At 39.7% G+C, this 9,152-nt stretch overlaps 2 long non-coding RNA genes across 5 annotated transcripts in view; one reads left to right on the forward strand and one right to left on the reverse strand.

Moving 5' to 3' along the window:
- The window catches only part of LOC116094743, a 14,873-nt gene extending 6,574 nt beyond the window's left edge, over nucleotides 1–8,299 (forward strand). Inside the window, exons 1-4 of one of the 3 annotated variants that reach the window (XR_004120287.1) lie at nucleotides 7,008–7,076; nucleotides 7,350–7,545; nucleotides 7,735–7,767; nucleotides 7,863–8,299. This is a non-coding gene — a long non-coding RNA (uncharacterized LOC116094743). Of the gene's footprint in view, nucleotides 1–7,007; nucleotides 7,077–7,096; nucleotides 7,240–7,349; nucleotides 7,546–7,734; nucleotides 7,768–7,862 lie in introns of those variants that run through there. The other 2 variants (XR_004120286.1, XR_004120288.1) reach the window with 2 other exon arrangements.
- LOC116094744 lies at nucleotides 1,147–6,635 on the reverse strand. 2 transcript variants are annotated; one of them, XR_004120290.1, is made up of 3 exons: nucleotides 6,576–6,635; nucleotides 1,969–2,101; nucleotides 1,147–1,718 (listed from the first exon to the last, which is right to left on the reverse strand). It is a non-coding gene; the product is annotated as an uncharacterized LOC116094744 (long non-coding RNA). The 2 variants fall into 2 exon arrangements; XR_004120289.1 differs by lacking the exon at nucleotides 6,576–6,635 and adding an exon at nucleotides 2,220–2,432.
- Nucleotides 8,300–9,152: the final 853 nt, after the last annotated feature.

Below are 9,152 nucleotides of genomic sequence, written 5' to 3' on the forward strand. Positions count from 1 at the left end.
CTCCTTTAGCATCCCCTTCAGCCTTTCTTTTGGGCATGGCGGCGGCAGGGGACGTCGGCGCTGAACGCGGGTATACAGCGGCGAGCGGGCTCGGTCCGTCCAGGGGTCATCCTCGCTGCTTCTTCACACTGCTAACTTTTCATTCTTATTTCCTCGTTCTCTCTCTCTATATATACATACATGTATATATGTGTATATATATATTTTAATTACATGTATGTGGTGTATAATCAAATGAGTGCAGCTGCTCTTAGAGGACAGATGTAACCCAATTCCCAGGGGCTGGAGTTACAGGCAGTTGTGCGCACCCAAATGACTCCTGGGAAACTGAACTCAGGTCCTCTGCAAGAGCAGTATGCGCTTTCAACCACTGAAGCATAATTTCAAAATTCAATAATTTTTTTAAATATGAAAGAAGTACTGGGATTTCAATATTTAAGAACTACCAGCATTCTCTGATGAGCACAGATGTTTGAATCAGGCAGAACTAGCTTTTGAGGCTAGTTATAACAGCAGCTTTTGACATCATTGTTCAACATCTTCTAATCCTAGTCTGCCTATAGAGAAGTAGGTTGAAGTAACAACTACCTCATTGAGATATCTTGGACAAGAGTGATAATATCTGGGGCAGCCAATACATCATCTAGCACATAGAGGAAACACGTTAGTAAAAACTGTCATTCTTCACATCGTTTGACATAATTACAAAACAAAATCGCTGTTTTTAATAATATTTGACCTAGGAACTCTATAGTGGAGAATAGACTTTAGAAAAACCTTCAAAATTGTCCCTGTGGTAAAGGACGTTTAAAATAAAGTATTTGTATTTGTTTTCCAAATGGTAGTAGACATTGGGAAATGTCAAAGACAGAAAACAAGAGATAAGATAAATATATTAATTAAGATCTGATAATATAATGGATACTCTAATGACTAAGACTGATTCATGAAAATCAATACATGAAAAAGACTAAGGAAAAATCATTAAGTATTATGTAAAGATAAGCATCGTAAATGAATGCTGTACATTAACAAAGAAGTTTATTTGAAGGATCAGAGAATTGTAGATTTATTAGTTTTCCCCCTTGAAATTGCTTGTTTAACAGTTTTTACATTATGACAAATTACTTCTTGTTTAGCATTTTCAAAGCTACCCTAGTTTATCTAGCAAGTTAAGGGCTGGATCTAGCTTTCCTGAAGTGTTCTGTGTACTAAATGCTTTCTCAGATTATCATAATTTATGACCAATGGAAATTCATTAAGATTACTAGTATTATCCCTTTAATTCCACCACATATACCAGGTATGCACTCTCTATAAATCTGATAGTACTATGAGTTCTTGGAAATATATTTGCCATGGTCTTGACTTCCCATCAACATAAGAGAAAACTAAAGAAACGAACTGAGAGCAACATGAACTCTTCTATTCAGCCTTCCTTGTTCTTTAAAAAAAAAATCTTATTTTAAAATTATGCATATCTGTGTATAGGTATGTAGAAGTGAGTGTAGGTACATGGAGCGATCAAGTAAAGGGGACAAATCTACTGGAGCTGGAGTCAGAGGCAGCTGCGCGCAGCATCACACAGCATCAGGAGGGTCTGGAGTCAGAGGCAGCTAAGCGCAGCATCAGGCAGCATCAGGAGGGTCTGGAGTCAGAGGCAGCTTCACGCAGCATCACGTAGCATCAGCATCAGGAGGGTCTCTGAGTGCTGAGCCCTGCAGGGGTAACACTCTTAACCTTGAGTCCTTTCCAGCTCCTCCTGTTTTGTCCCGCCACCCCCACCCCTTATTCATTTTACATCCCACTCACTGGCCCCCTCCCGAGACCCCTTCCCACAACTACAATCCTTCTCCGCTTCCCCCTCCCCTTCTCCTCTGAGCTGGTGCCCACCCCCCACCCCCTCCTTCCCCAACCTTAGCACTTCAAGTCTCTCCCACTGAGGCCAGACAAGGCAGCCCAGCTTACAGACAACGGCTTTTGGGATAACCCCGTTCCGGTGGTTGTTCAGGTCACACTTGAAGATCAAACTGCACATCTGCTTCATATGAGCGAGGGGGCCTAGGTCCAGCCCATAGATGTCCTTTAGTTGGTTCAGATTCTGAAGCCCCAAGGGTCCAGGAAGAAAGGAAGGAGGGAGAAAAGAAAGAGCGATTCTGATTATTTCTTGGCATGGAGAAATCATGTAACTAAGGGAAATAAATGTAGTGTCTCCAGACCTTTGTTTGCTGTGTGTAAAGTGAGACTGGCTAGGTCCCTGAAGACATGCCTAGCCACCCTTAGCGGGAAGTAGCTCGAGCGCCTAGATCATTCTCGCCTCTTTCCTCTCTTTCCCTGTTGCTCTGTCAGAAGCTTTCTGCTTCTGTTCTTTACTCAGATCTTCCTCAGCCACCTTGGCTCTGCTTTTCTGAAATTCTCTTCCTCACTCATATCATGCCTTCACCCCAAAAGTGTTCTCAGGCAACAGTTTCCACAGAGCAGAACTAAATTGCTATTGCCATTATTACCCATTTGCTGACGCCGTGTCTCTGTTGTAGGCATTTTGTTAAGTGTGCTGTAAACATCTCATTAATTTCTCACAACCATTTAATGATGGAGGTATTTAGTTCACATTTTATAGCTGAGAAAACAAGCCTTAGAGGTGCAGCAATTTGCACCAGACCACACAGGATGGTTTCCTCCAGCATTCTTTAAATTGGACCGAAAAGGCTGAGAATAGGAGCCATCTTTTGAAGGCAGGTGGCTACCAGTACATATGACTGCTGTATTTAATATTTCAGCATGGACAACCTTAAGGCCCGTACTACAAACAAAACTAGTTTCTCCTTCCCTCAAGGAAAGATTTGCACAATTGTTGATAATAGTTATTAGGATAAGAATGGGAGATGATGGCGTCTGTCTTCAGTAGTACACCCTTAACATATCACGGCGTCTGCCTTCAGTAGGACACCCTTAACACATCACGGCGTCTGACACCCTTAACCCCTAAGCTCTAGCAAATCAGAGAGGCTGTCTTTAAAGTGGAACCTTCTAGAATGAATAACAAATTCAAGAGGAATCTTTTTGTTCTTAGGAATTCATTGCAGCTGTTAACCTTCTAGAGCTATGTGTTAGTAGACTTCAAATAGGGTTTAATTGCTGTAGGAAAGAATTAGCACTTTATAATCTTCAATTTTTAAAAAATGATTTCCCTCCCTCCCTCACTCTCCCCCATTTCTCTCTCTCTCTCTCTCTCTCTCTTTCTCTCTCTCTCTCTCTCTTCTCTCTCTCTCTCTCTCTCTCTCTCTGTGTGTGTGTGTGTGTGTGTGTGAGTGAGCCAGAAAAGACAGATGTCAAAATCCCCTGGAGCTGGAGTTACAAATGATTGTAAACTGCTAGAAGTAGATGCTAAAACTGAACATGGGTCCTCTGGAGAAGCAGCAAGCAATCTTAACCGCTCAGATAGCTCTCTGGTTCCGTTTTTTAAATAGTTTTATTTAATTCACTTTATATCCTCATCACAGCCCCCCTCCCTCTTCTTTTCCAGTCCCCCCTTACAAATCCCTCCCCCTATTGCTCCCTCCACTTCTCTGAGAAGAAGGGGAAGCCCCCTTGGGTACCACCCCACCCTGTGGCATCTGGTCCCACTAGGTCTAGGCACAATCTCTCCCACTGATGTCCAACCAGGCAGTCCAAGTAGGGGGGCAGTGGTAGTGGTGGAAGGGGATTCAGTGGCAGAGAACAGAGAGAGAGAGGTTCTGCTCCACTTGTTAGGGAGTCCAAGTAGGGGGGCGGTGGTGGTGGTGGAAGGGGATTCAGTAGCAGAGAACAGAGAGAGACAGCTTCTGCTCCACTTGTTATGGAGACCAAGCTGCACATTTGCTAAATATGTGTAGGGGGCCTAGGTTCAGCCCTTGCTTGCTCCCTGGTTGGTGGTAGAATGTTATGAGCCCCCACAGACCCAGGTTAGTTGACTCTGTAGGTCCTCTTGTGGTGTCCTTGACCCCTCTGGCTTGCTCATTTCTATCCCCCACTCTTCCACAAGATTCTTTGAGCTCCACCTGATGTTTGGCTATGAGTCTCTGCATCTGTCTCTACCCATGGATGGGTGAAGCCTCTCAGGAGACAGTTAGGCTAGGCTCCTGTCTGCAAGCACAGCAAAGTATAATTAAGAGGTTACATTTTTCTGTCTGTGTGTCTGTCTATCCTCTATCATCTATTTATTTATTTGAAACAGGATCTCATGGAGCCTATGACATACCACCTAACCTGTTTCTTGTGGTAATGTGGATGGAACCTGGAAAATTCTCAGTCATCTAAAGTTAGGATACTTATGATACAAGATAGTTTTGGCAGGAGAATCTGTTGCATAACATTTTCTTTCTCAGGATTGTTCCAATCGTGCCTTCATTTTAAAGAACTTCTCCCAGGGACCCCTGCCTTCAGTTGTCTGGGCAACACCTTTTTTTTTCTCTCACTGTAGGATTCATTTATTTTCTTACTTAATTATTTCCCTAAGTCTTTTTTTTTTTAAATAATATTTCCCTAAAATTCCCCTCAGAGTTTCAGTTTACCAATCACAAAAGTTCCTTGTTCTTTGACTGGTTCAATTTTTTTTTTTTCAGTTAAATGCTGGAGAATGGGCACCTTAGTTATTTCCTTCTGTCATATGGATTTCTCATCACACAAAATGAAAAATAAAAGTCATTAAAATTTTATATTGGAGAATACCAAATAATGAGGCAATGTTTGGGGACAGCAAAATGAAGAACCTTTGGACTTTCCAGCTTTATAATTGTGTTACTTCCCAAAGCAAAAGAGATATCACGTAGATAGAGTGATGGTTGACCCTCATTGCATCCTGCCTGGGTTTAGAATCACCTAGGCGACACATCTATGGGAGTGTCTATGAAAACATTTCAGAGATGTTTGACCGAGGAGAGAAGGCACTCGGTGAGAGTGTGGACAGCACCAACCAGGGTCCTAGACGAAATAAAAGGGAGAGAGCAAGCAGACAGCTCCCTGAGTCCTGTGAATGCAGTGTGCCTGGCACCTCAAGTCCCTGCCACATATATACCTACAGGAGACTACTTGAGACTGTGCAAAAATGCTTTTTATTTCTTAAGTTGATTTTGTCACAATATTAAGAAAAACAACTAATATAGTAACTAAGGCTGGAATAGTGAACATCAAAGGTATTGAAATTTTCATCTCTTCTTAAAAGTAATGCCATTCATAGGGACTAAAAGGTCTTCTCTGTGTTTGACCTTCTATATGGGCGGATGAAGGAGTTCTGGACAATCAGATTGGCATGAGATATCTAGTTTCTGCCAGAGTCAGTGCTGGGCAAAGTCTTATTGTAGATGTTTTATCATCAGTGGGGTATCTCCCTGTCATCACCTTGACATTGACATATCCATAGCAATGACTGAGCTTTCTGATACCCTGGTAAAGATAACTTGGGAAAATGATCAGAGGTAGGTAGAAATCTGATGAATTATAAGAAAAGGAAGAAAAAGAAAGAGTGGAGATAGGGAGAAATGGAGAAGGAAAGTCAGGCAGGCAGAGGGTAGAAAAGAAAATAATTATACTACAACCCAAAGGGTTTGCTACACAAGTCGGTCATCTTAAGATTAGACAAAATCATCAGAACACAACCGGACTTGGAAAGCAAACCTCATGGTTTTTGACTCTTTGTTATGTCAATTTTTTTTTTATTAATTCATGGAGTGTGATATAATTCAGAAAATAGTCCCTTGCTTCACATCTTTATTCTTGATTTACTAATGTAAACTTTTCAATGTGATGACCCTTGTTTCATTTAAATTTAGTTGGCACTTGAATGATGGTATAGTACCAATTATTTTTATTTCCTGCTGATATCTCTACCAACCCTTTAAGGATACAATTGATCGTTTATGATAATTTTACTGAAGTCTTACAAATCCCATTTTATAGATGGCTCTCTTGAGCCTGGCATTAAAGCCCGTGTGGCCTCGGTCACAGGTTGTTGTTGCTAGGGACAGAGTCTGCGCTTCTCTTTCTGAGCTATTCAGCTAAGTGTCCTTCTGGGGACATTATGGGTGAGTAGGCTTGGAAGGTTCTCATGAACTCTCTCTTCTCAGAGCTTGAACGTATGAAAGGATTTCTGCTGTCATTTCTCTATACGAAGCTTCTGAAAAAAGGTCCAGCTTAAATTCTTCTGGTCTTTCAAGGGTATTTTTTTTTTCTTTTTTTTTTTTTCCAGATATTTTCTTTATTTACATGTAAATTTCTCCATTCCCAATTTCCCCTCCAAAAAACAAAGAAACAAACAAAAACAACAAAAACAAACCCCTGTTGCCTCCCCCTTCCCCATGCCTGCCACCCCGCCCTCTCCCACTTTCTGGCCCTGGCATTCCCCTACACTGGGGCACAGAACCTTCACAGGGCCGAGGTCCTTTCCTCCTACTAATGATCGAATTTGCAATCTTCTACTATACACATGCTGCCTGAACAATCAGACCCTTTCAAGGGTATTTTCTGTCTTATAGGCTTCCCCAGGCCCAGAGCCGAGAAGCAGGGCGTACCTCCTGTCAGAAAGGTCTATGCCTTACCTATCTTTTAACCTAGGTACCCCATGTACCCATTGTCCAACAGCAGTTACTGGAATCCTGTCAGGTCACAGATTTTAAGTCTTTAAGGAACATCAACACTACTGTCTTACTCAGAGGCACTCAAATTATTTCATCTTTTGCATATTACTTTCTTGTCAACAGGTAAGTATATTTTTATGATGTACTTTCATATCCTCTTTCTTAAAATGATAATATTTGAAAGCTGTTTCTTTCCCAAAACCTCTACTGCTGTTTTCCTCATTAGTTGACTTTTAACTAAATCTGTGCACATATAGCATGAGGGTCTGGAATCTCATGCATATCCTTAAATAACCTTGGCATGTATTTCTTGTTATGTAGCCTTACTAGATTGACAGATCGTGTGGATCAGGTGCTAGCTGAGTAACTTAGTCTCCCCACCCCCTTCCTTCCTGAGGATCCAGACTCTACTGGCCAATGTCATTTTACTTTCCCCTGCTAACGGATGTTTCAGAAGCTGAGGTAGGATTATACAGATATGTAGATCAGACTGTAAGAAGTTCTAGGAACTCAAGGGGAAAAACAGTTTTTTTTTTTTTTTTGAAAGCATTGCTCTTTCTTCCGTTCCTATGTTCTCACTCTGTCTTTTTTACTTCGGCGCGCTTGTGTGCTGGGTTAATGGCTGGTACTGTATTATTTATCCTGAAAGGGTACTTATGAAGGGTATGCAGAGGCATTTTCAGACTTTTTAGATGTTGCCTAACTGTTCATTTTGTAATCTAAACTCTGTCCCAGTGTGACCACATGCCGCTGTACTTGATCAGTTAATAAGGAAATGGCAGTGAGAGGAAGAGGAGCAGTCACCATGGCAAGGAGTGTGAGCAGACCGCAGGTCACGTGTGCACCAGGAATGTAAGCGGAGGCTTTATTCTCCAGGAGCCCCTCCCCCAAGCCCCCACCAGCCGAGGGACTCTTAGCTACGGTCTACCAGGTATGCTTTGTTTTTCTTCATTTATTGTTTTAAGGATCATTAAATCTATACTTATTTTGTTAATTTGGAGAGAATGATGTAAAAAAGATTGGGTTTTCTTAGCTTAATTGCCTGTTAGGAATTCACTTTTTTTTTTTTATCACTTAAGTTTGCAAAGTTTTACTTATTTCTGTTATTATTTATTCCTAGAAATGGAAACATGATTAAAGAAGAATCTATTAGGTAATGTCAGGATATTATTTGGAGGATTTGTCTGTTTCCTTTTTATGGCTCATTAACATCTTTCATGGATTCTTTTCTTTTTTTTTATTTTTCAGTGGAAAAAATTGAACACGTCCACATGAGTAAACAGCATTGAAAGAATAATCCTAAACCTGAGTATGGTAGCACGCACCTATAATGACAGCACTTGGGAGGAGAGAGTCAGAGAATTGTGACTTCTAGTCCAGCTTGAACTACACCAGAACACCCCGTATTGAAAAACAACAACAACAACAACAACAACCGCAACCCCTCCCTCCCACGATAAACCTGTAACTGATAATATTTGAGATTCCCTTTCTTTTCGGAAATGCATTTTTATCTTTCATATGCTATCTCAGCTGATGGTTAACGCCTAAGAAACCATGAAATCATGTCTCTAGTTCTAGGTTCCAAACTTATTGAAAGGCCTTTTTGTTTGTTTATTTTTGAATTGTGAGATATTTATTTATTTATTTATGTTTTTTATACTTTTAAAAAAGTTTTATTGCAATATGATAAGAAAAGTTACATGATTTCAATTATCTGAATTTGTTAAAATTTAAAAACATATTTTAAGTAAATAGAATTAAATCACATTCTTGTTTCCCTTTTGTACCCCAACTCCTCCCAGAGAATACCTAACAAAACCTACAATATCTTTTTTATCATATTCTTTAAAATTTATAAAATACTATAACAATAAAAATGAGTATTACAAAAGTTGATATAAAACAACAATCATTTTAACAGTCTTATGTAGATGCTTATCTACAGCAATACTGAAAGTACAAACGTTTTTCTCAATAGAAATTTTAAATAACTCCAAATGTATTAACTGTATATTTCAAAATAATACATCACTACTAATATTTTCTTAAATAAACATAAATATATAAAGTGTTTTTGTTTGTTTGTTTGTTTTGTATTTAGTAGAGCTTAAGATCTTGGCTCTTACTGTGGTAACTTGATACAAGAGTTACAAAGGTCAAAAAGAGCATTCAGGCTCACACTTTGTTGTTCTCTTACAAGCCCCCTCCCAATTTAATTGTCTACATTACTTTTGGGTATATAAATACTTTTAAAATATGTAAGCTTTTCTGGAAACCATAGTATAGTATAAAGACATGAAATAAACAATACTACTAATAGAAAGGCTGAGATAGGAGAAGCAAGATCTCAAGACCATTATGTTGTACACAGCAAGACACTGTCACAAACAAACAAGCTGAAAGTGTATATGGATTGTATAATATTGGACCTATTTCTTCAATTACCAAATTAGAGAGACCATTGGATGACAATCAACAAATTTCTAATTCCTCATGTTTTTGGATTTCAATAGATTAGGATATGTTGGTAATATT

This window comes from Mastomys coucha, unplaced genomic scaffold (genome assembly GCF_008632895.1).
Source record: "Mastomys coucha isolate ucsf_1 unplaced genomic scaffold, UCSF_Mcou_1 pScaffold17, whole genome shotgun sequence".
NCBI lineage: Eukaryota > Metazoa > Chordata > Mammalia > Rodentia > Muridae > Mastomys > Mastomys coucha.